At 39.1% G+C, this 25807-nt stretch overlaps 1 protein-coding gene across 2 annotated transcripts in view; it reads left to right on the top strand.

The window, feature by feature from the left end:
• NMNAT2 (nicotinamide nucleotide adenylyltransferase 2) overlaps positions 1 to 25807 on the top strand; it is a 208087-nt gene that overhangs the window by 12854 nt on the left and 169426 nt on the right. The window contains exon 1 of one of the 2 annotated variants that reach the window (XM_081223525.1): positions 20286 to 20342. The exons of the other annotated variant lie outside the window; for it this stretch is intronic. The gene's annotated coding sequence lies outside the window, so the exon portion shown is untranslated. Of the gene's footprint in view, positions 1 to 20285; positions 20343 to 25807 lie in introns of those variants that run through there. 2 annotated transcript variants of the gene reach the window in all.

The following is a 25807-nucleotide window of genomic DNA, read 5'->3' as shown; positions in this document are numbered from 1 at the left end:
CTTAGCTAACAAAGACTATTAACTTGATGTGGGTATATACCAAGAGTCTATAACAAACATCATATATAATTATGAGACTATAAAAGCAATCCCATTAAAGTCAAGAACATGACATACCTGCTATAACCTCTATAATTAAACATTTTACTACCAGTTCTAGTCCTTATATTTAAGAGGAAAAAAAAGGTATGCAATCATTAGCAAGGAAGAGAACAAAATGTTTTCAGACAACATCATTTTTTAAACTAGAATCTCCAAGAGGCTCTTCAAGAAAAAAAAAAAAATTAGACTAAGTGTTCAGCAGTGTTGCTAAATCACAATCAATGTGAAAAATCAATAGCAATCCTATATACCTAAGTAATAGGAACTCCATACACCTATGTAGTGGTGGGGGGGGGGGCGGGTGTTAAACATTCCATTTACAATTACAATAGAAACAATAAGATGCCCAGGAATAAATCTTACAAAAATGTGCAAGACCTTTATGGCTAAAATACCAAAGGAGCAATAAAAGATTTTAATAAAAATTATGTAATACTAAATTCACAGAAAAATCAATACCATAAGTATTATGATACTCCACAATTAAGTGCAATTTAAATCAAAATCCCAACAAAACTTTTTTTGTGGAATTTGACAAACTAATTCTAAAGTTAATTATAAAGAGAAAAGGTCTAAGAATATCCAAGACAATTCTAAAAAACCAAGGGAGTGTGATTTATTCCCCAGACAGGAAGGTTCCTCATAGAGCTATAGTAATTAGATGGTGCAGTGTTGTAATATGAAGGAGAGCACTGAAGTAGACACAAGTGTGTATGGGACCTTGGCATATGATAGAGGAAGCATTATAGACCTAGTGAATTTGAGGGCTACTGACTTTCTGTACTGAAAGAAATGAAATTAGATCACTATCTCATACCTTATGCCAGCAGTTCTTAAAATTTTTTGGCCTCAGAACTCATTGACACTCTTAAAAATTATTGAAGATCCCTCAGAGTTTTTGTTTATATGGGTTGTATCTGTCGATATTTACCAAATGCTATGATCTGAATGTTTGTGTCCACCCAAAATTCATGTGCTGAAATCCTAAAGTCCCCTATATATAAACGAGTTCCTTTCCAAGAGCACGTTCATAAGTCCAGTTTGTTCTTAAGTCCAACAAAGTTAGCCTACGAACCCAACTAACACAATCGGCTATATAGTACTGCACTGTAATAGGTTTATAATACTTTTCACACAGATAATACATTAAAAAAAAAACAAAAAATAAAACATTTTTAACCTTATAGTACAGTGCCTTGAAAAGTACAGTAGCACCATATAACAGCTGGCATACAGGGGCTGGCATCAGGTGAACAGGCAAGAAAAGTTACTTACTGGAGAAGAGAGAGGCAGTGGGAGATGGTAGAGCTGAAGGATCATCAGTAGTAGGAGATGGAGGGACTTCCCTGGTTGCGCAGTGGTTAAGACTCTGAGCTCCCAATGCAGGGGGCCCGGGTTCCATCCCTGGTCAGGGAACTAGATCCCACATGCATGCCACAACTAAGAGTTTGCATGCCACAACTAAGGAGCCCACCTGCCACAACTGAGACCCAGAGCAACCAAATAAATAAATATTAAAAAAAAAATAGGAGACGGAGGGCAAGCTACAATTTCACTCATGCCTGACATTGATGGAATGCACGTTCACATCTTTGAAAGTTCACATCTTGAAGGTTTGTATGTAGGGAACTTACTGAATAGCACTTTCCTCAATGTGAGAATACAATGAGAAGCTTGTGACCAGAAAGAGGTTCCCTCAACCAACCATGCTGGCACCCTAAACCTCAGATTTCCAGCCTCCAGAACTGTGAGCAATAAATTTCTGCTCTTTATAAGCTACCCGGGCTGAGGTATTTTGTTATAGCAGCCTGAACCAACTAAGACACTATATTGAAAATTAAAAGTAAGAAATGTATAAAACACATGAACAGATAAGCACACATTCCATTAGCCATCAGAGTGATGACATCATCACATGTCATGTACCCTCTAGAAAATTCTGCTGCTCATGAGAGAATGAGAGTGAAAAAAAGCAAATAATGTCTTAGTATTATTACAAAAATAGTTTTGGTCTTGCAAAACGTCTTGGGGACCCCCGGTATCCCCATACTACAGTTTGAGAACCACTGCTCTAAACTAAACTCCAGATGAATTAAGGATCTAAACCTGGGACAAAATAAAAACTTTATAATTGTTAGAAGAAATTATAGGTGCACACATTATGACCACAGGGGAAGGAAGGATTATTTAAACATTACGTCAAAAGCACAAATTATAATAAAGGAAAAGCCTAATAAATTTGAATACTCCAAATTTAGTACTTCTGTTTGATAAAGTATCTCACACACCGTATTAAAAGGAAAGCCACGGTCTGGGAGAAGATAGTTGTAACATATATGTCAAAGGATTAATATTCAGACAATATAAATTACTTTTATAAATAAGAGAGAGACAAACAACCTGACAGAAAAATAGGTAAAAGAACATATGCCCAACCTCCCTAGTAATCAGAGAAATATAAAGCATCTATCAGATTGGGAAACATTTCTAAAACTCACAATACCAACTGTTGACTATTAGTTGTATGGAAGCAAGAAATCTTACCTACTGCTGTTGGAAGTGTAAATTGGTACAACCACTTAGAAGAGCAGTTTAGAAATGCCTTGTCCGGTTGAAAGTGCACACGTTCTATGATCCAGAAACTCCACCTCTAGATACGTAATTTAAAACAAATGTTGAAAAATGCATGAGGATACATTGATTCATTGATTGAATAATGTTTATCAAGTTCCTACCTGAACCAAGCATCATAGTAGGCTTTGGGAATAAAAAAGTCAACAAAGACTGCTCTCATGAAACTAAGTGAAACAGACTTATGGAGATATATAGATTAGATATAGATAATAGATATTTTATAAGCCTTAAAAGAAATTATTAGAAGAAGAGTCTATGTACCAGTTCAAGGAGGGTCCAGTACTGTGAAACAAGGTTTAGCAGGGTAAAGGGATGGGGGCTGGAGGTGCTATTTTAGGTAGGATGAATCGGGAAGGCCTTCCTGAGAAGGTGAATTTTAGGAGAGACTTAGAGAAATGAGGGAGCAAGGTCTATGTTTAAGCTCTGAGGAAGGTACATTTCAGGCAAGAAAGCATGGCAAACACAAATGCTCTGAAGCAGAAATGAGCTTGGAACATTGGAAGAAAGAAAGCAAGCCTGTAAGGTAAAGTGGAATTAGCACATGAGGTAGGATAGAAAACTATTGCAGTAGTGGGAGAGAGCCATCGGTGGCTTGGACTTGTTTAAAAGTGTTGAGAAGTGATTGGATTCAGGATACAGAACAGACAACTTGGTGATGGGGATTTGAGGTGTGAGGGAAAAGTTTCAAGGCTGACTGAGGTTTTTGGCCGACGTGCCTGGTGGAGCCATTTACTCAAATAGAGATAATTAAGGAGTAGGATAAGGTGAAAAGGGGCAGGAAAGGATAGTCACTACAATTTCGTTGGTATTAATAAAACACTGGAAATACCCCCAAGAATGAATATATAGGGTACTGACAAAATATGGTATATTGATTTGATGAAATACTATACAGAAGTTAAAATAACTAGTATCAGTACATGGATGCATCTTGAAAATACTCTGCAACATCAAATTGCAGCATATTTAGTATGATACTATTTGTAAACTTTTTTTTTTAAACATCTTTATTGGAGTATAATTGCTTTACAATGGTGTGTTAGTTTCTGCTTTATAACAAAGTGAATCAGTTATACATATACATATGTTCTCATATCTCATCCTTCTTGTGTCTCCCTCCCTCCCACCCTCCCTATCCCACCCCTCTAGGTAGTCACAAAGCACCAAGCTGATCTCCCTGTGCTGTGCAGCTGCTTCCCACTAGCTATCTACCTTACGTTTGGTAGTGTATATATGTCCATGCCACTCTCTCACTTTGTCCCAGCTTAGCCTTCCCCCTCCCCATATCCTCAATTCTATTCTCTAGTAGGTCTGTGTCTATATTCCCGTCTTGCTCCTAGGTTCTTCATGACCTTTTTTTTTTTTCCTTAGATTCCATATATATGTGTTAGCATATGGTATTTGTTTTTCTCTTTCTGACTTACTTCACTCTGAATGACGGACTCTAGGTCCATCCATCTCACTACAAATAACTCAATTTCGTTTCTTTTTACGGCTGAGTAATATTCCATTATATATATATGTGCCACATCTTCTTTATCCATTCATCTGTCGATGGACACTTAGGTTGCTTCCATGCCCTGACTACTGTAAATAGAGCTGCAATGAACATTGTGGTACATGACTCTTTTTGAATTATGGTTTTCTCAGGGTATATGCCCAGTAGTGGGATTGCTGGGTCGTATGGTAGTTCTATTTTTAGTCTTTTAAGGAACCTCCATACTGTTCTCCATAGTGGCTGTATCAATTTACATTCCCACCTGATTTGTAAACTTTTAAAAAACAGATACCAGATATTGGTTTTGGCTACAAATAAATAAAACAAAAGCATAACAACATGGACTAGATTTGTACCAAATTCATGTTATTGGTTGTCTCTAGGGAATGAGGGAGAGAAGGGAGTGAAGCTGTGAAGGGCACATAGGGAACTTCCCCTTTACTGTACTGAAGGAAAATATGAAAGAGTAACATATGTTCATTTTGGGTCATAAGTACATGGATGGTTTATATTATCAAATGTACTTTGAAAATGTGTTTTCATGAAAAAAGGGCAAAGAAAGACTGAACAGTGTCTAGGAAGATGGGCCCCAGCCAGTGCCATGCTTCAGTGGAATGACTTCAGGAGCACCTAAAGGCCTGAATGAGTTGACGGCCCAGCAGCACCCAGCATGGGCTGACAGATGGCTTATGCTGGTGATCTACTGACTGCCAGTGCTAATAGATAGTGGCTGCAGTCTATATGGCCTGGGTCCCCAAACCATGTCCATACCCAACCCCTGCCCATAGCATAAATGCAGTACCCAAACTGAAATTTAAATACAACCCAGAGAAAGGGAGAAAATTGGTTAAGGTTATATTTCTGCCGATGTCAGGATGGACATTGAGTTTATGCTGCATTTTTATGTTAGAAAAGAAGAAAGCAGCACGGGGAACTCTACTCAATTCTCTATAATGGCCTATATGGGAAAAGAATCTAAAGAAGAGTGGATACATGTATATGTATAACTGATTCACTTTGCTGTACACCTGAAACTAACACAACATTGTAAATCAACTATACTCCAATAAAAATTTTTTAAAAAAGAAGAAGAAAGCAAGGATGGATAGTGATGTAGATAAATTTCTCATTGGGAAGAAGACTGGGTTGTCTTGGGTTGGGAAGGAAGAGGCAGGGGGAGGTGACCTGATAAACTGAGAGAATATGTGTGGCAGGAATAATGAAATGAACTAACAGGAAGCCCAGGAGCTGTGGTTCTGGTGAGAGGTGTGAATTTACAATTAGCGATGCTGAATGGCTCCAACTGGCTGTAACCACAGGACTAGGAGGGTGAAGGTGGAGACAGCTGGGGTCTCCCTCCTTTTCTCCTGATTTATATTTGGTGATCTATAAAAGAAATGTTTTCTCTTTATTTTACAAACTGTAACTGTGAATGCTGGTAATTAAAGTATTCTGTTCATTGTTTAATACTTCATATATCTGCAGAATTACAGAAATCATGAAGCTAGAAAACCCTAGAGAGGTTGTAGTCTTCCCCCTACTTCCAAAGTGTCAAGGCCAGAATTAATGTATATATAAGGACCTCTTGGTATAAAGAGTCTTTAACTTTTTGAGGTAACCTACTTAAATCTCAATCACTTTTGATTTAAGATCAACTTATTATTTTAATCCAATACCTCTCTACTTAGGGACAAGTTCTTGAGTTCAGTAAAATGAGGAGGGAGTTCCCTGGCGGTCCAGTGGTTAGGACTCCGTGCTTCCACTGCAGGGGGCACGGGTTCAATCCCTGGTTGGGGAACTAAGATCACACAAGCTGCATGGGTGTGGTAAAAAAAAAAAAAAAAAAAAAGTAAGATGAGGAATTCTGTCTCATATTACAAATGGAAAAGATAGGTAAATGCCCTTTACACTTATCCTAAGTTGTCACTTCCCTAACTATCTTTGGTTCTCAGGTTATAAAAATATACACAATTTTTCCCAAATTGTCAAAGATCAAAGCATTTGATAAAATACTGATTTAATAGAGATTTAAGGAAGTAGCCACTCGTACATAGTGGTGAGTGTATAAGGGATAGAGAACAATTGGGAAATATCTTTCAAAAGTAAAAATGTACATACCCATGGACACAAATTCCATTTCTAGGTGTTTATTCAGTGAGTCTACTAATGCAATATAGTTAATAATATGAAAGATTGGCAACAATATATCCCTCAATAGAATGATGAAATAAAATAACACAGGCATCCAGTGAACACCACACGGCTGTTAAAATAATCAAGGCAGTAGCTCTCCATATATTAATATGGAAGGATATTTAAGATATATTGATAAGAGAAAAATCAAGGTAGAAAGCAGTGTGTATATTATGCTAGCGTCTGTGTGAAAAGGAAAGTATGTGTATGTTTGTAAACACATAGAATATCCATGGGAGGATATTTAAGAAACTGGTAGTAATTGTTGCCTCTGGAGAGGAAAACAGGATCACTGAGGGGCAGAGGAAGGAGAGAAACATCCTTTTAATGGTATGCTGTTTTGTGTCCTTTGCATTTTGTATCATGTGAGTATGTTATCTATTTACAAATAAACAAAAAATTAAAAACAAAAAAATCCACAGCCATGCAGATAGTCATTTATTTATTTATTAAATGTAAATAGATACTCCCTTACACTGAATGTTATTCATAAAACACTGCACCAGCAATTCTTGGACTATTGAAAAGAAATATACCACACAGTCAAGCATGGCTTCTTCAAATAGAGCATCATTCTGCAAATTAATTTCCCTTCATGTAAAGACAAGAGGTGACTTCTTAAGTGGTACAATCTGTGGATCATTAAAGAGCCATCTAACCCCAAACATTTTCTGTTGTTAACTTCCTCCAGTTCTGGAAACCCCTACCGTGAACTTTCTTTTTTGGGATAAAGGCACTGCATTTTCAGCAAGCCCTTTTTTTTTTTTTTGCAAGCCCTTTTTATGTTGCAAATGTGTAACATGGTAACATTAGGGTGGATTTATTCATAGCAGTCCCCTAGCAGAAAGCAGTTCCTGAGGAATGAGGTTGGTTTTGGTGGGAGGGAGTTAAAAAAACAAAACAAAACAAAACTCTGATGCATGCAACTCTGCAAAGGAAAGTGTATATCCTAGAGATGTGCCTAATGATAGTTCCTGGGTAGTAACAGGCATTATAAAGGCACTGAGCGTTTAGGAGAAATGGAGAAAGCATGCATCTCTATAGAGAGTGCAGATATAAACCCCACCCAGTTTTCATGAAGCAAGTATAGTAGCGTGAAGCCCTACACTGAAATTACAGGAAGATCAAAAGTCACAGTAAATGGGTATAGCTTGACAAATGCCGGTGTCCCTCAGTATGTTTTTTTTTTTTTTTTTAGGTATAAGAGTAATATAACCTGTTATAAAATGGTTTCATACACATAATCTACCCCAATATTAAACAATATGTGTTCTGAATAATAGTAGTCTCTTTGGATGTTAATAGATGTTGCTAAATAATGTATCACCAAATAAGTTTGGGCAACAGTAGTTTAACAGAAGTTTTTTTCTTGGTGAGACATCACAGACCCTATAACATGCAAGTATGTATTTCCCAAAGGGAAAAAAAATATGCAATGTGTCCAAAATTAGCTTCCCACAGATCCTTAAAAAAAAAAAAAAAAAAACCCACAGCACATCTTATGAACTAATGTTATGCAGGACAGTGGGGAATAGTTGATCCTTCCTATTCCTGCCCTGGCCTCCCATTTCTATCCAGATGATCTCTTCCATCTTGTTTTACCTTACCCTCCCCTGAATCATTACATATGCTCCATTAGGATGTCTATACTTAGAAAATGTTGATGACATCAAAAGTGATGATGACCTTCATGCAAAGTCTTCCTTACTACTTACTGCCATATTCCTATACGTGGGTACAGTAGGAGTCTCTGCATTTTCTGACCAGTCACAATGTGTAACAAGACTCAGAGAGATCAGTGTCAGATTGGAGCAAGCCTGGATGTGACATCTCATTGTCAGTGAGGCCTGTTCTTTAGGTGTCATGGTGCTCTCTGTAGTCTGGTCTTGCCTTCTCTTAGTCCTCAAAGACTGGGTTTAGGGCTTGGCCTTAGGCCTCCCTAAAGCAGTCATAGTGCCTTTTTCCACTCTTCCATGTTTGATCATCTAAATTCCTAAATTCTTAAAGGCTAAAATTAAATTTCATTAGAGTTAAAAACTCCAGACCATAGAATGCCACCCATCTCTGGCCACTACAAATGTGACATGACTTGGGAGTGGGATAGCTCTGGCCAACGTATTTTCCAAGGGTAAAAGATAGCAGTAGTGGTGGCACTGCTCATCTTTTTCCTCAAGAGAAGCTGATTATATATATGTAAAATCAGAATAGGGCTTACTGTAGCCCTTAGTGTCCATCTGAACATTTTATTTCATTCAGAAGAATTATGAATCCATCTCTAAAGAGCTTTGAAAAATAATTTGTCTTTACTGAAGTCTTGAAGAGGTAGCAAAGTGGTGAATCATATAACATAACAAACAACAGAACTTTAAAATCCTCCTTTTCTGTTTGTTTCCCCCAAAACACCCACATCACAGAGGAACGGCTGTCAAAATGCTCCTTTTCAGCTTTTTAGTCACTCCCTTTATCTCTCACTTGTCTACTTTCTCTTTCCACTTCCTCTTCCTTCCACATGTTTTCCACTGCAAGTAATTTCTTACCTTTTAAAGCATTAACATAAATCACTTTAGCTTCTTCTCCAGCTATTTTTTCTAGCTCTTATCACCCTTTCTTCCTCTACCTTCCCCCACTTAGCCCATTAACTCAACATGGAAGCTGGGGGAGAACAGAGGGAGAGAGAAGATAGTTCTTACATGTTACACTTTTCTTCTGTTACATACATATACTTATAACATGTTATACGTTATGATACATATTTAATATGTTATATGTATTATATAATATATAACATATAATATGACATATAATATATAACATATATATGACATTATATATGTATATTTTTTAAATATATAATATGTGGAATGTCCAACAGAGTCTCATTATAACACACTTTGTCACCTGTCCTGTAAGACTGCTAACTTAATGTACTAATCAGGTATTTTCTGATACTCCAGTAACTAGTTCTCTTTTCAAAGTTCATGCCCTTTACTCAATTTCACAGTATAGTGAATGGTGTTCTAAGGAGTCTCTCCAAAGATTGTGTAATTAAGCTGAGTGTGATTAAAACAAATGGGCAAAATATCCAGGTATTGGTCATTTATATAAATAAAGCCAGCCATCTATCTATCTTGCTCTGGTCTCACGTGGGAAGACCCTCTGATGTTTTACTTGTGCTCAGCAAGATAAGGAAAGCACTAAGTAGAAACTAGGTCAGCTGCCTTCCACTGCCTGTCACAGTCATCAAAGCAAACTTCTTAGGTTTGAAGTTTCGTGTCTTTTAAATGGATTCTGTGTTCTCTTTTCTTCTATACAAACCAGAAAGGTATTTGTAAAACATCCCATTGTCAAGCAAGTTTATACATCACAGTGTATGTGTGTGTGTGTGTGTGTATGTGTGTGTGTGTGTGTGTGTGTGTGTGTAGGCTTGTGTGATTATTCTCAACTTATTTTTTGACTTGCATATCTAATTATTCACTGAAAGAATGTTTCATATGTAAACTATGCAAAAACACATATCTAGGCTGAGTATAAGATTTTAGAATCAAAATTAAGAACTTGTTGAGAGAGAAACAAAACTTGAAAAAGAATAGAAAATGTTACAATATACTTCCCGATCTTCCTGCTGCTTGATCTTGGTCAGAGTGAAATCAGGATTCAGTGGTGAGGACCACATCCTGTTGCCATGGGAATGATTGTACTGTCACAAATTTAGTACTATGACTTCATGGTGAAAAGGAACAGATGGTCTGGAAGAGAATGAAGGCCTAGGGTTAGCAAAATTGTTTGGGGAATAAGCTATCTTAGATCCTTTTTGGAAGTAGGTGGGAGCATAAATAATAAGCAAAAACTACTTCACTGTAGTTTTACAAAAGCCACTGAGCAAGAAGGAGCTTAGCCAGGTAAAACTACAAAGCTCATTTCCAATGGGAGAAAGAAATATTTGAATGTAGGATGAAGCACAGGTAAAACCACAATACAGTTTACAGTATTCCAAAGCTGCCTCTTCACCCTTCGCCAGCCTCTTACTTGACCACTGTTGAAGTTAGTATTATCTAGAACCCTTAGGGCCAGCAGTAAGGCCCATATTGGCCACATTTTTTTACACTGTCCCATTTTTAGGTATTTCTGGCTTCAGTGTTGGTTTGATTCTGGCATCCCGAGCCATACATTTCCAAACAGCCTCAAGAACACAGGCTTAGGGCTTCCCTGGTGGCGCAGTGGTTGAGAGTCCGCCTGCCAATGGAAGGGACACAGGTTCGTGCCCCAGTCCGGGAAGATCCCACATGCTGTGGAGCGGCTAGGCCCGTGCGCCATGGCCGCTGGGCCTGCGCGTCCGGAGCCTGTGCCCCACAACGGCAGAGGCCACAACAGTGAGAGGCCCGCGTACCACAAAAAAAAAAAAAAAAAAAAAACAGAACACAGGCTTAGATAGCTGCGCTAGTAGGGTTGAGGCCAGCTGTAGGGGTGTATGTAGCCAGCTCATCTCATCCCTGAGTGGTCATGGGTCCAGACCTAATCTCCAGCCATGTTGACACTCTGGAAAATAGTCTCCACTAAAATCATTCATCCTTAGAAATACAGTTTTTAACTTTTTTTTTTTTTTCTTTGTGGTACGCGGGCCTGTCACCGCTGTGGCCTCTCCCGTTGCGGAGCACAGGCTCCGGACGTGCAGGCCCAGCGGCCATGGCTCACGGGCCCAGCCGCTCCGCGGCACGTGGGATCCTCCCGGACCGGGGCACAAACCCGCGTCCCCTGCATCGGCAGGCAAACTCAACCACTGCGCCACCAGGGAAGCCCCTATTTTTTTTTAATATAAATTTAGTTATTTATTTTTGGCTGCGTTGGGTCTTCGTTGCTGCACACGGGCTCTCTCTAGTTGCAGCGAACGGGGGCTACTCTTCGTTGCGGTGCATGGGCTTCTCATTGCGGTGGCTTCTCTTGTTGCGGAGCATGGACTCTAGGCACGCAGGCTCAGTAGTTGTGGCTCATGGGCTCTAGAGCACAGGCTCAGTAGTTGGGGCACACGGGCTTAGTTGCTCCGCAGCATGTGGAATCTTCCTGGACCAGGGCTCGAACCCATGTCCCCTGCATTGGCAGGCGGATTCTTAACCACTGTGCCACCAGGGAAGTCCAGAAATACAGTTTTTGTTTGGAGTAAGGGCAACAAGAGAGATTTCCCATCACTATCAACCTCTGGGAATGATTACCAAGTAAATTAACCAAGAGAAGCTAACAACAGTTAGCAACTAGTATGCTCCAGCCTAAGTGCTTAAGTATTCTTTTGTTGCTGTTTTGAAATAACTTTAGATTTACAGAAGAGTTGCAAATATAGTTGGAGAGCTCATGAATATCCTTCGTCTAGCTTCCCCTAACATTAACATGTTTTATAACCATAGTACAATGACTGTGAAATTAACATTAGTACAGTACTATTAACTAAACTACTAAGTAAATTCTGATTTCACCAGTTTTTCCATTAATGTCCTTTTTCGGCTTTGAGACCCAGTCCATGTTAGACTTGGTCGTTGCATCTAAGTTCCCTTAAATCTGTGATAATTTCTCAGTCTTTCCTTGTTTTTCATGACCTTGACACTTTTAAAGACTACTGATCAGGTATGTTGTAGAATGTCCCTAAACTGGGATTTTTCTGATGTTTTCTCATGACTAGACTAAACTTGGAAATGATATCAGAGTGAAGTGCCCTTCTGATTACATCATATCAGGGGTACCTGGTATCAACATGACATAACTGATGATGTTAATCACATGGTTAAGCTGAAGTCTGCCAGTTCTCTGTACTGTAAAGTTACTATTTTCCCCTTTCCATACTCTATTTGCTAGAAGAAGCCCAGTCCAGTCCATACTCAAGGAGAAGGGAATTAGGCTTCACATTCCAGAAGGATGATTATTAAAGAATTTGTGAACAAATGCTTAAACCACCGCAAATTAAAGAATTTGTGAACAAATGCTTAAACCACCGCAATAATTAATGTTCTTTTTTGGAGGGTGAGGTACTTTGAAGCTATGCAAATATTCTGTTTCTTCTTAGTTTCACCTGCTAATTTTAGGGGATCTTTCTTGAAGCACTTATCATTGTGGTGCTCTAATGGTGATTTTCAATTTCTTTAATTCCTTCTATATTATTATATGGAATTCTCCTGTAACAAAGATTTGTCCGCCACCCAATTTATTTATTTATTTATTTATTTATTTATTTCACTTATTTATAGCAGTATAGACTCATGGATATCTATTTTATTCTTTGAATTATAATCCAATACAGTAATTATTTGTTTTGTTGTTCAGATTGTTCCAATTTTGGCCCTGGGTCCTGTGTCCTTTTGATATACCCTGTGCAGGAAAGAGTTAACACAGCAGGCCAGAGGCTGCTATCTTTAGAAGGGCCTGCTTGCAAGGTTGCCCTTGGCTGGCATCTGTGAACTTGGTTTGTGAAAACTTCCCCACACTGATATGGAAAATTCTCTATACTGGTAAGGTTGTTTTGCCCACTTAAGACACTGAATACCTGTTTCCTTCTGAGAGCCTGGGATTTTGGTAGATGCCAGCTAAAGCATGCCTACATGACTAGTCCCCAAAAAATCCCTAAATGCTGAGTCTTAAATGGGCTTCAATAGGAGAAACATTACACATGTGCCACTGCATTTTCACTGCTAGCAAAGGGAACACACCTAGTGTGTCCTCTCCTGGACCTCTGGTATAGAAAGCCTGTGGGTGGATTTCTCCAGACTCTGGCCAATGTGTCTTTTTCCCTCAATTATCTGCTGTGTAACCTTATTGTGTCACTGTGATAAATTTTCGTCATTAGTACAATAATATGTTGAGCCCTGTGAAGTCCTTCTAGCATAATACAGAATGTGTGAGCAGTCTTGGATGCCCCCAAAGACCTTATCCCTTAAGGGACATGCCTTATCCTTTATTTTTTTAGCACTTCCTTACTTTGTGACACTACAAGAAGCTCCAGACTTGTATTTTGCTCATCCCAGTCATAGAATCAGCCATTTCTTCAAAGAGTCTTGGTTTCTTTATTGGAGAATGATAATTAGAAACAAGATTGGGGTGCTCATCGCTAATGGGGTGCCATTGCTTCTAGGCCATTTGAGCAGATAGAAAGGGAAATGTATGTATGTTTGCTAACTCATATGTACACACAAATTTATATTTATTTCTGTATCTTTCTACCTGTGTATACACACATGGTGAATTCATACATATAGAATCAGTTTTAATCTAGAACTACAGGGTTCATTCTAGCCTTCTCTGCTTGTTTGTAACTTCTTTCTTTGACAGTGAGAAACATGGCTTTCATTAGCTACAACTTATTTACTTATTTGTTCAACCCTAGTATACATGCATAGTAGTTTCAGAATTGCTAACTTATACCCCTGTGAGAAACAAATTTACCAAGGGAAGTAAGGCATTTATGTACAGTTGCATTTACTTTAGCCTTATGATAGCCAGTCAAAACACATTTCCAACATTACTTTAGTCAGCTCATTTTCCCCCATCCATTTCAGTTAGGTTATATCATATATTTGTAATACAGTTACATTTGTTAGTCTGCATTCCATCCTGGGATCCTCCCACCCTTACCCCCACCATCCTGGTTGATTCTGAAAATTTGCATACAGTAAATTTCACTCTTAGTTTTACAGTAAATTACACCTTCTTAGACTAGGTGTAACATTCTATGGGTGTTGACAAATGCATAGAGTCACATATCCACCACCACAGTGATTTCCAACACCTAAAATGTGCCTTGTGCCAGCCCCTTTGCAGTCAACCTCTTCCCAACTCCTGGCAACCACTGATCTGTATTTTCTGTCTCTACGGTTTTGCCTTTTGCAGAATGCCAGTTAAATAGCACCATACAGCATGTAGTCTTTTAGATCCGGCTTCCTTCACTTACCAAATGCATTTAAGATTAATCTATGTTGTTGTGTGAATCAAGAGTTCATTTTGGGGCTTCCCTGGTGGCGCAGTGGTTGAGAGTCCGCCTGCCGATGCAGGGGACGTGGGTTCGTGCCCCGGTCCGGGAGGATCCCACATGCCGCGGAGCGGCTGGGCCCGTGAGCCATGGCCGCTGAGCCTGCGCATCTGGAGCCTGTGCTCCGCAGCAGGAGAGGCCACAGCAGTGAGAGGCCCACGTATTGCAAAAAAAAAAAAAAAAAAAAAGAGTTCATTTTGTAAAAATTGCTGAGTAGTATTCCATTGTACAGAGGTACTACAATTTGTGAATCTGTTCACCTCTGAGGACATCTCAGTTGCTTCTAGCTTTTAGTGATTATGAATAGAGCTACTGTAAACATTCGTTTACAGACTTCTATATGTACAAGTTTTTCAATTCACTTTCATAATTACCTAGGGTTGGGATTGCTGGGCCGTATTGTAAGTGTATGTTTTACTTTGTTAAGAAACTACAAATTAGCTGTACCATTTTGTATTTCCACAAGCAATGACTGAGAGTGCTTGTTGCACAGCATTTTAACCAGCATTTGGAATTGTTAATTAAAAAAAATTTTTTAGTCATTCTAGTAGGTGAATAGAGGTATCTTATTGTAATTTTCCTAATGATTAATGACTTTGAGCATCTTTTCATATGCTTATATGCCATTTGTATAATTTCTTTGGAAAAGTAGCTCAACTTTTTTTGGGGGGGCGTGTTTTCTTGTTGAGTTATAGCAGTTTTTTATACTCTGGCTCTAAGTCCTTTATTGGACATGTGAATTGCAAATATTTTCTCCAGCTCTATAGCTTGTCTTGTCATTCTTCTTAACCATGATTGTTCGTTTGTTTGCAAAGCCAAACTTTGTAATTTTGATAAGACCAGTTTATCAATTTTTTCTTTTTTTTCTTAATAAATTTATTTATTTATTTTTGGCTGCGTTGGGTCTTCGTTGCTGCGTGCAGGCTTTTCTCTAGTTGCGTTGAGTGGGGGCTACTCTTCATTGAGGTGCACGGGCTTCTCATGGCGGTGGCTTCTCTTGTTGTGGAGCACGGGCTCTAGGTGCGCGGGCTTCAGTAGTTGTGGCTCAGGGGCTTAGTTGCTCTGCGGTATGTGGGATCTTCCCGGCCCAGGGCTCGAACCCGTGTCCCCTGCATCGGCAGGCGGATTCTTAACCACTGCACCAGCAGGGAAGCCCAATTTTTTCTTTTTATGGATTGTGCTTTTGGTGTTATATCTGAAAACTTATCACCAAATCCAAGATGATGCAAATTTCTATATTTTCTTCTAGAAACTTGATATTTCTATATTTTACATTGAGATGTATGGTCCACTTTGAGTTAATTTTTGCATAAGGTGTGACGTCTGTGACATGGTTCTTTTTTTTTTCCCCTTTCTTTTGCATATGTATGCTGAATTGTTTCAGTACCATTTATTGGAAAGACTATACTTTCTCCACTGAACTGTCTCGGCACATTGTTAAAAATCAGTTGATTATTTCTGCCCTCTTCTGTTCCATTGATCTATGTGTCTATCCTTTTGCCAATTCCACACAGTCTTGATTACTGTAGCTTTATGGTAAATCTTAAAATTGATATATATAAGTGTATATATACTATATAAATATAATGTATATATTGTATCCTGTTTAGTTATAACATCGGAGTCTACTTATGATGATTGTTTTGTCTATTCAGGCTGTCAGCCTATTGTATTAAATGCATTATCTCAAAGTTTTCAAATGCATCTAAGAGTTCAAAGAGGATTTTTAAAATGTGTTTATATTTTATGATCGTCTAAGATTATTCTCAATCTTGTCATATAATGTTAGTCCCCATGTTTGTTTCGAGGTGAGTTTGTACTAATGAGTAACCTAAAGTAACAGCATATAATATTAAATGAGTGGAAAAGCATGTCAGACTCCTATTAATTTGCATCTCTTAAAGTGTTAATAAGTGTCCTGCATATATGGCTGTACTCATATTGATTAGTTTCACCAGTTATGTGGGAAAAACTAGCTTTTATAGTGATAAAATTAATTGGAAAGATGTTTTCACAGAAAAGTACTTTGGCTTAAGTTATTTAATAACTTGAAACTTTGATTAAAAGTGATGAAAATGACATAGTGCCAACTAATGTGTAGTGGCTGACCTAATACGTAAATTTACTTGCATCATGTGAAGGATAAATGATGTCATGCTAATTATTTAAAAGCAGTGCTTCTAGCAGTTTTAATAGAGGAGTAGGAGAATTAAGTAATCTGCACCATAACAGTTTCATATTGCAAGTGGTTATATTGCTTCAATATGGTTTTCATCAGCCCAGTTTTAACAGGTTATTGGCAGAAGTGTGGTAGCACAAACTTAAAAAAAGAATTTTGTACTAACTAGTATTTTTCCCAGAATTGTATTTTGGGGTACACTATTGAATAATGAAAAATCCAATATTGGATTTGGAGTCAAAAACAAATTTATGGTTTAAAATGAAGAGCAGTAACAATAACAACAGCCCAAATTTTAGTCAGTCAATCTCAAAATTATATTAAGTCTCATTGCTTTCTCCCCCTTATTTGGAATTGGCATCTGAGTCCTTTGAACAGAGGTAGCCCTCTGATGTACTTAAGGAGGCAAGTTGGTGATCTATAATGGCACCAGGGCACTTGGCAAAGGAAACAAGTAGGACTTGAAATCCATCTAGAGGAAGAAGCGTCTTATCTAATTTACACAGAGGTGTCGAATGGGGTAATGGCAGCCCTACTTGAAGAATCCTTTTGTTTGCTAGGTCTGTTGTATCAGTCAGGATACATATAGCTGCAAATCACAGAACATGTGACAAATAATGGCTTAAGCAATTAACACATTTATCTGGTGACAGATGGTTCCAGGGTTGGGAAGCAGCTCAATGATGTCATTAAAGATATATAACAATGTATATATATCTTTTTAGTTTGACATCCTTGAGTGTTGAATGTTCCTCCTCAGAGAGTCATCTCATGGTAACAGAATTGTTGCTGCAGCTGCAAGATCACATTTTCATACAATTGTATTGAACTCCCATCTCTTGTTTCTACCAGGGGTAAAAATCATTCCCAGGAGTAAATTACTCCTCCCACCCCAGTCTAATTTCCCTCATGTGTCATTGGCCAGAACTGGGTCACATAGCCACACTGGCCCCAAAGAGAGCTGGGAATGGCAGCCTAAAAAAAGGAAGAAGAGAATTGGTAAACAACAGTGTCTACCACCCGCATAAAAGAAAAGTATTTTTCTTACCATCTGTCTCAAAGGCCACCTCCAAGTTTGGTGAGCAAAAGAGCAGCTCAACCGCCCTCTTCTTTGACTCTGGAATTTCTTTCTTAAATAACTTTGCAATCTCTATATTATCACACTCATTCAGACTAATTGGAAAGAAGATAAATTGAATTAGTTTGATATAAAAATATAGAATAATTTTAGTAACTTGTGTGTCTGTCACTTTAAAGAGCAACTTTTCAGTGAGGATTGGGCTAACCAGAGAAGGCCAAGAACTAATCCTCCAGAGGAAGCATTAAGCAATGAACACTAATCACCTGGGATAAATGTACTCTTTGTACCCAAATGGCTCTACCAAGCTTCTTAAACATTTTTTTCTGTACTCCCCCTGCAACCCCGTTTAAGATGTGCATCTTTTATGTGTATGTAGAGGAGTGGCTAATCAAGGGAGCAACTAAAGGAAACTTCGCTCATCCCCGCAATTCCAAAATCAGGGCCAGATGCATCTGTGTTTATCATCATGCCAGTTACCCAGAGGACTGAGGACTGTCATCCTCTCACCAGATACTGAAGTGTCCTCCAGGCAGAGGAAATAAATAGTAGAACAACTCCTTTTGATTCCCCTAATTGACTGCTTATTCATCCTTCCCTCTCCCATGCCACTTCTCAGTAGCTATTTGTCCATGACTCTGCCCCAGTGGAGACAGCTCTCTCTGTTCCCCAAGCAAGAGCGCTTGCCTATCTTCACTTTAGAGTAGGACTGACAGAGATGATAGGAAGTATGAGAGCTGAGTGGGACCGTGTGGAAGGGGCCCCCTGTAAAGAAGGCATCCCCTTCACCATGAGTCACACCAGAGCACTCAAAGGGTCCTGTCTTTAATGTGACCTTAGAACCAAAACTTACTCTTACTTTGCCCCAGTGCCTTTCTCTATGATGAGTAATGAGAACTCAGCCAGACTTTTAAGCACAAGAATGACTTTACTATACAGTATGGGAACATCAAGCCAAGACTATTTACAAAATGCCAATTTTACCTATGCAGCGTAGAGACTGAATCCACTTTGCTCCTTAACTCCACTGCCAGGCCACTCAGGTCCTACCTCTCAGGGCTTAGTGACTGGGAAAGAACAAAGAAAGGCACCTCCTAATTCTGAGTAAGGCAAAGGTCTTGATGACTGGGCTCTACAGCCTTTGTGTTCAGATTTAAAATAGCATGGTTATCATCTTTGACAGTCTGAATTCCTCAATTCTCCCTCATTCTTAAGCCAAAGTGATTTCTGTAGCCAGCAGCCTGGAGTAGGACACTGGAATTTGGAATCAAGGGTCTGATCTACTCACTTACTAGCTGTAACCTTGAGGAAGTCACTTAAACTCCCTGAGCCTTGCTTTCTTTCCTCATGAAAAATCCATAACAGAGCCTGCAAAAGCTTAGTTCACAACATCATTTATTACAAGAATCAAATAGAATAACATATGTGAAAGCACTGTGAGCTCTAAATGGCTCCACACATATAAACAATTATTGGATCAAGTTTGTCATAAAAACCGATTATTAATTCTGCTCTGCTATTCCCTTGTAGAACCCCAGGGTTCTGTACTCATTTTTTTTTTTTTTTTTTTGCGGTACGCGGGCCTCTCACTGCGGTGGACTCTCCCGTTGCAGAGCACAGGCTCCGGACGTGCAGGCTCAACGGCCATGGCTCACGGGCCCAGCCGCCCCGCGGCACGCGGGATCCTCCCAAACTGGAGCACGAACCCGCGTCCCCGGCATCGGCAGGCGGACTCCCAACGACTGCGCCACCAGGGAAGCCCATGTACTCATTTTTCTCTCTCTCTTTTCCCAGTCATCATCTATCATTCTGCTTGATTCATCCTTCCCACCATCTCCCTTCCCCTACTCGGGAAACACACACACACAAAACCTATAATTCTTTCACCCATTATTCTAATTCCTGTCAATCAATTTCTTATTCATTGCATATTTACATTTCCAAAATAACTGCATTTACATATAATTTGCTCTTGCCTACACAAAAAGTGGGTACAGCTAGATACAGCATTTAAGGTGATGTGTCATGTAGGTTTCAATTCAGGAAACAGAAACAACTCTAGGTATTTCAAGCAGAAAGGGATTAAAAACAAGGGACTATGTGCTTAGGAAATTCTTTGGGAGTACTAAAGAAACTGAAGTTAGGTGCCACCACATGACTCTAGATTTCAAGGGCACACCATGACAGCTGCAGTCCACAGGAAGCTGCCAAACTGCTTCTCAACACCCATGACTTCGGTGACTAGAATTTAGGGACTACTGGATGTGGGTTCTGGCTTCAAACACACATCAACAGTGTTGCTTAGCAGCAAGAGCAGCAGTAAGATGGCTTTCTCATCACTTTTGCCTTCCAAATCTCACACAGGACATCCCCTGGTAGAATGTAATTAGTATCCAGAAGTCTGACTGCCAGAGAGTCTGAGGAATGTTGTTTCTAACTTTTCAGGCCCTAAAGTTCAGGAACAAACATAGAGGGCTTTGAAGATCGATGTCTACTTCCAGCTGACAATAACCTGTTCCAGGGTGTGACTTTATTCCTTCCAGAATGGACAACACAACCGTGGTCTAAAAGAGAGCTTGAGAGGAGAGGGGAAGAACAGGCCCACAGATCTTATAGTTACAGATCTTATAGTTACAGGCCTTACTAATACCTGGTAGGATTTATTTGGTGCAGTCCTTTTCTTAGTTTTTAAGACATCCAACTCAGAATAGGAGTAAAAATTTATGCACAGAGTGGAGCCAGTCATAAGGAAAAATCATTCCACATGTATGAAACCAGTAGTTTTTGAGCCGTTGCTATGTGCCAGACTGCGACAGTCACTGGGGTATAACAGCGAACAAGATAGAAGCTGTTCCTGCTCTCATTGAAGTTTGGGGTGAGCTGGGAACTAGCAGTGCCAGGTTGACTACCCAGGTTCAAAGCCTGCCTCCCCCACTTATTAGCTGTGTGAACTTAAACAACTTACTCGTGTAAGTCTCAGTTTCCTCAGCTGTAATGTATAATCAAAGAACCTATTATACTTAACTGAGATTCAGTGAAAATTAAATGGAATAATGAATGCAGAGTGCTTAGCACACTGCCTGGTTCATGCTAGGGTCTGAATAAATGTTGGTGAAGAGTGTGAGCAAATCAAAAGGCAATCACCATGCAGGACACTGTGATAATGCTGTGATACAGAAAAAACCAGCACCTATGAGGAGAGGCATTAACTCAGACCTACGGGGCTCACAGAAGGCTCAGGAAATAAATTAAGTCGATTTAGGTTTGCGTTTGCTGGCTAAGAGAGAGCATGCCACATTTGATGCCTAAAAGTAGTTCATTGTGGCTGGACTAAAGGGAATAGGGTGAAGAGAGGGGGCAGTTAGGAGCCAGATCATGAGGGGACTTGTTAGGCTTTTAAGAGTTTGGATAGTATTCTGAGGACTGCGGGAAGCCATTGAAGGATTCAAAGCCAGAGAGTGATACGATTTGATTTATATTTTAGGGAAATATCCCTTTGGCTGGAATATGAAAAATGGCTTAGGGAAGGGAAAGATTACTGGCAGGAAATCCAGCCAGAATTCTTCGGTAATTAAAGAGAGAGAGAAAGGTGGCCTGAAGCTGAAAAGTAGCAGAAAGATACAGAAAAATGGAACAATTCTGGAGATATTTAGGAAGTAATTGGCTGGAAAGTAAGGTATGCGTTTTTTCCCCCCACTATCCCACCTCTTCCCTTTGTCTTGCTTTAATCACTTCTTTTTTTATATAAATTTATTTATTTATTATTATTTTTTTTTTTTGGCTGCTTTGGGTCTTCGTTGCTGCGTACGGGCTGTCTCTAGTTGCGGTGAGCAAGGACTACTCTCCGTTGCAGTGCACGGGCTTCTCATTGTGGTGGCATCTCTTGTTGCAGAGCACGGGCTCTAGGCGCACAGGCTTCAGTAGTTGTGGTACGTGGGCTCAGTAGTTGTGGCTCACGGGCTCTAGAGCACAGACTCAGTAGTGGCGCATGGGCTTAGTCGCTCCGCGGCATGTGAGATCTTCCCAGACCAGGGCTCGAACCCATGTCCCCTACATTGGCAGGCAGGTTCTTAACCACTGTGCCACCACGGAAGTCCCCTATTCACTGCTTTATTCATTTAAATTGGGAAACAAAAATTCTTTAACAAACTTATTTTCTTAGGTAACAGATCAGTGCTGTAATAGTGGTCTCCAGATGCAGATACCCCATGCTAGTTATTTAACATAGTGGAGACATTAGTATTGCAAATTTAGGGCCACATGGAAAAAAAAAGATGGAGTGGGGACTGTATTTGCATTTGGCTTTTGCTTTGGTGACCCTCACATTCTGCAGCATAGTTTAGTGATCACCACTCATTCTCTTGTTAGGATAGTCTTTTTTTTTTAAATGAGGTGTAATTGGGAATTCCTTGGTGATCCAGTGGTTAGGGCTCCACGCTTTCACTGCCGAGGGCCCAGGTTCAATCCCTGATCAGGGAACTAAGATCCCACAGGCCACAAAGCATGACCCAAATAATAATAATAATAATAATAATAATAATAATGTGTAATTGGCATATAACATTATATTAGGGAATTCCCTGGCGGTCCAGTGGTTAGGACTCCTCAGTTCCACTGCAGGGGGCATGGGTTCGATCCCTAGTTGGGAAACTAAGATCCCACAAAAAAAACAAAAACCCCCAAAAAACATTATATTAGTTTCAGCTGTACAACATAATGATTTGATTATATGTATGTATTGCAAAATGATCACAATAAGGCTAGTTAACATCTGTCCCCATACATAGTTACAAAAAATTTTTTTCTTATGATGAGAACTATTAGGATCTACTCTCTCAGCAACTTTGAAATATGCAGTACAGTACTGTTAACTATAGTTACCATGCTATTCATTATATCCCAGGATAATCTTTTGATCTGAGCTTCTTCTCTAGAGCCATTGTAGAGGTAATAAAAGGTATCATGTCACACCATCTTTATCATTCCTCCTCTAGTTCCCGGGCCTGTTTTTCATGGGGGAGTTTAATTTTGGAGTGTTCAGGGTATTAGAAGTGGAACCCCAACTGCTTTCTACATCTTCTATGTTTGGGAAATGATGGGATTGAAATTCTAGGTTATATCTGACTTAACCAAATTGTGAGGTATTGATGTAATGGAAAAAATATTTTGTATTTTACATCCCCTATCCTTTATTTAATGCTCCCTTGAGCCGAATGTGTTTTCCATTTGGGTGACTTAAAGGAGGGAGGCAGAGATATTCTCAGATGCCATTTCAAGGAATTATTTTACTTCTTAATCAATTATACTTCTTGCTAAGTCTGTTAGAACTGATTTTTCTGTCTCTTGGGAAAAGAGATCTTTGATCTCAAGATGAAAGTAATGATTTGTACATGCCCCTCACCCTATTATCTGAAAGAAGTCATGATAAATAAATCAGCAAATATCTGAGTTAGTTGAAGAAATTTGTTATTTTTAATGGTATACAATGCTTATTGGTTATAAAGACCCATGTACTTTTTTTCTTTCACTGTGGTGCCAGCAAAATTGGCATGTTTATAATTGATAATCAGGTTTTAAAATTTGGAAACATCTTTCATTTTTGAAATATGATTAGAATAATTAGAGAAATTATAAGTTTGAGTGAGACTTGGGAGATTTAGAGCTAGAGGAAGGAGGATCTTAATCTTGGGTACATTTTTTTTTTTAAATCTTGGGGACATTTTTCATCCCACAGATGTAAAAATATCTCCTTGGGGGGAAAACGGGAGAATAATGCCAATCACTTTAGCTGTATCCCTGAAGATGTTTATCTTGAAGAGAAGTGGAGAAAACAAAGGAGAAAGAACTATACAAATGTAGAGAACTGAAGAGAATCCCAAGGAGTCATGGTTTTCTCAGAATAATATTTTTTTCTCAGAATCATTTTTACCAGGAAACATGAAATAAATATTCAATACCTGACCTGATCCCAGGAACTAGGGAGCCACATTTGTGTGTGTAACTTTGTGCATTTCCTATGAAGGATGATCTCTAATATTACTTTGGAACCCAGCTTCATAAACATGGAATAGTTTTACCCTGATTTGTGATGTAAATGGATAATTAATCCGGACTAGGTAAATAGGGAGATAAGTGAGCATACATACCCACACTGCTAGACTTTACATATGCACCTTTCAAATCAGACCCAATAGACACTTAAGCCTGTCCATCAGAATAGATTTTTTTTTTTTTTTTTTTTTTGCGGTACGCGGGCCTCTCACTGTTGTGGCCTCTCCCGTTGCGGAGCACAGGCTCCGGATGCGCAGGCTCAGCGGCCATGGCTCACAGGCCCAGCCGCTCCGTGGCACGCAGGATCCTCCTGGACTGGGGCACGAACCCGTGTCCCCTGCATCAGCAGGCGGACTCTCGACCACTGCACCACCAGGGAAGCCCTTGAATAGATTTTTTTTGCAGGGAAGGTTCTGGGTTGGACTGTCTGCCTTGAGCCATTTGGAAACTGAACTGGCTGGGGCAGATTGCAAGGTTTAGGTTGTGGGAGAATGACTCAGGTTCCTTTTCAGCCTAAAGCAATTAACCAGTTGTTGGAAACTTGAAATATTGGACCAAATTATATTACCTAAGTTAAAATAAGCACCCCTGAGGATAGATCACGATATATATTAAGGTACATGTATTATGCAAGGGTTGACATTCCTATTTCTGTATCTTATGGACCAGCCTTGGAATCTTCACTGAGAATAAATTTGTTGTTAGTATGTTTTTTGGTATTTGTTTTCATTGGTTGATATATATTTACACTATCAGCACATTCCCAAAGCCATTACCCTCTAAGATTGGAACTGCCAGAAACATCCTTGACAAACTCATCAATAGAAACACTGAACACTTAAAAACAGTAGGTATTTTGTATGGAACAACTGTGAAGTTTGACCTAAAGCTGAGGATATGCTTTAAAACAAAAAACAAAAAACAACTCATTTACTCACACATGGTCTTATTTGATCCATATAGGACCCCTATAAAGCACACATGGCATGTATTATGGTATAGTAGTCCCCACTTATCAATGGGGGATACGTTCCAAGACCCCCAGTGGATGCCTGAACCTGGGGATAGTACCAAATCCTATATATACTATATTTTTCCCTATACGTAAAAACCTATAATAAAGTTTAGTTTATAAATTAGGCACAGTAAGAGATTAACAACAATAATAATAACATAGAACAACTACAACAATATACTGTAAAAGTTATGTGAATGTGGTCTGTCTCTCAAAAATTTCTTCTTGTACTCTATCACCCTTCTTGTGATGATGTGAGATAATAAAACATCTACATGATGAGATGAAGTGAGATGAATGACATAGCATTAGGCTACTATTGACATTCTGAGGATTTGTCAGAAGAAGGATCATCTGCTTTGGCTGATCCTGGATCATCCAGCCATGACAATATCTATGGTTAGATGTCAGGAACGGATTATGTTGGTGGTTGGGGGTCCCAGGCAGGATGGAGGCAGAGGGCGTGAGATTTCATCATGCTAATCACAATTTAAAAGTTATGAATTGTTTATCTCCAGAATTTTCCATTTAATATTTTCAGACCAAGGTTGACCATGCATAACTGAAACCTCAGAAAATGAAACCGAGGATAAGGGTGGACTACTGTATTTCCAGTCTTAGCAATAAATGACTTGCCCAAAGACAAACAATTAGCAAATGACAGAACCAAGATTTGCTTTCAATGTTTTTCTATTCCAGTTCCTGAGCCCTCTTTGGGGATACACAAATTAGAGATAAGCACAAATAAAATTACAAGAGACAATTAGAATCACAACCAGTTAATCTAATCTATAGAATTTAAACTGTTACTTAAGACATAACCTACAAGACTGAAACATATTTATTGCATTGTGTTACAAATTCACGTTTCATTGTTACTCTCTCAGCACTGGGCTGGTAAAAAAAAGATTTTTGTACTTGATTCATTGGTAAATATTTATTGACCACTGTTCTGTGTGGGAATGTTGAATTGGACTTTTTTCTTTCTTTCTTTTTATTAAAATTAACTTGTAGAGTTGAGTGAGTGTCCAGTCATTCCAGCAAGTTACACT

This window comes from Mesoplodon bidens, assembly GCF_964165515.1.
Source record: "Mesoplodon bidens genome assembly, chromosome: 2".
NCBI lineage: Eukaryota > Metazoa > Chordata > Mammalia > Artiodactyla > Ziphiidae > Mesoplodon > Mesoplodon bidens.
Note: the sequence above shows the minus strand (reverse complement) of the source record. Positions and strands in the feature narration are given on the sequence as shown.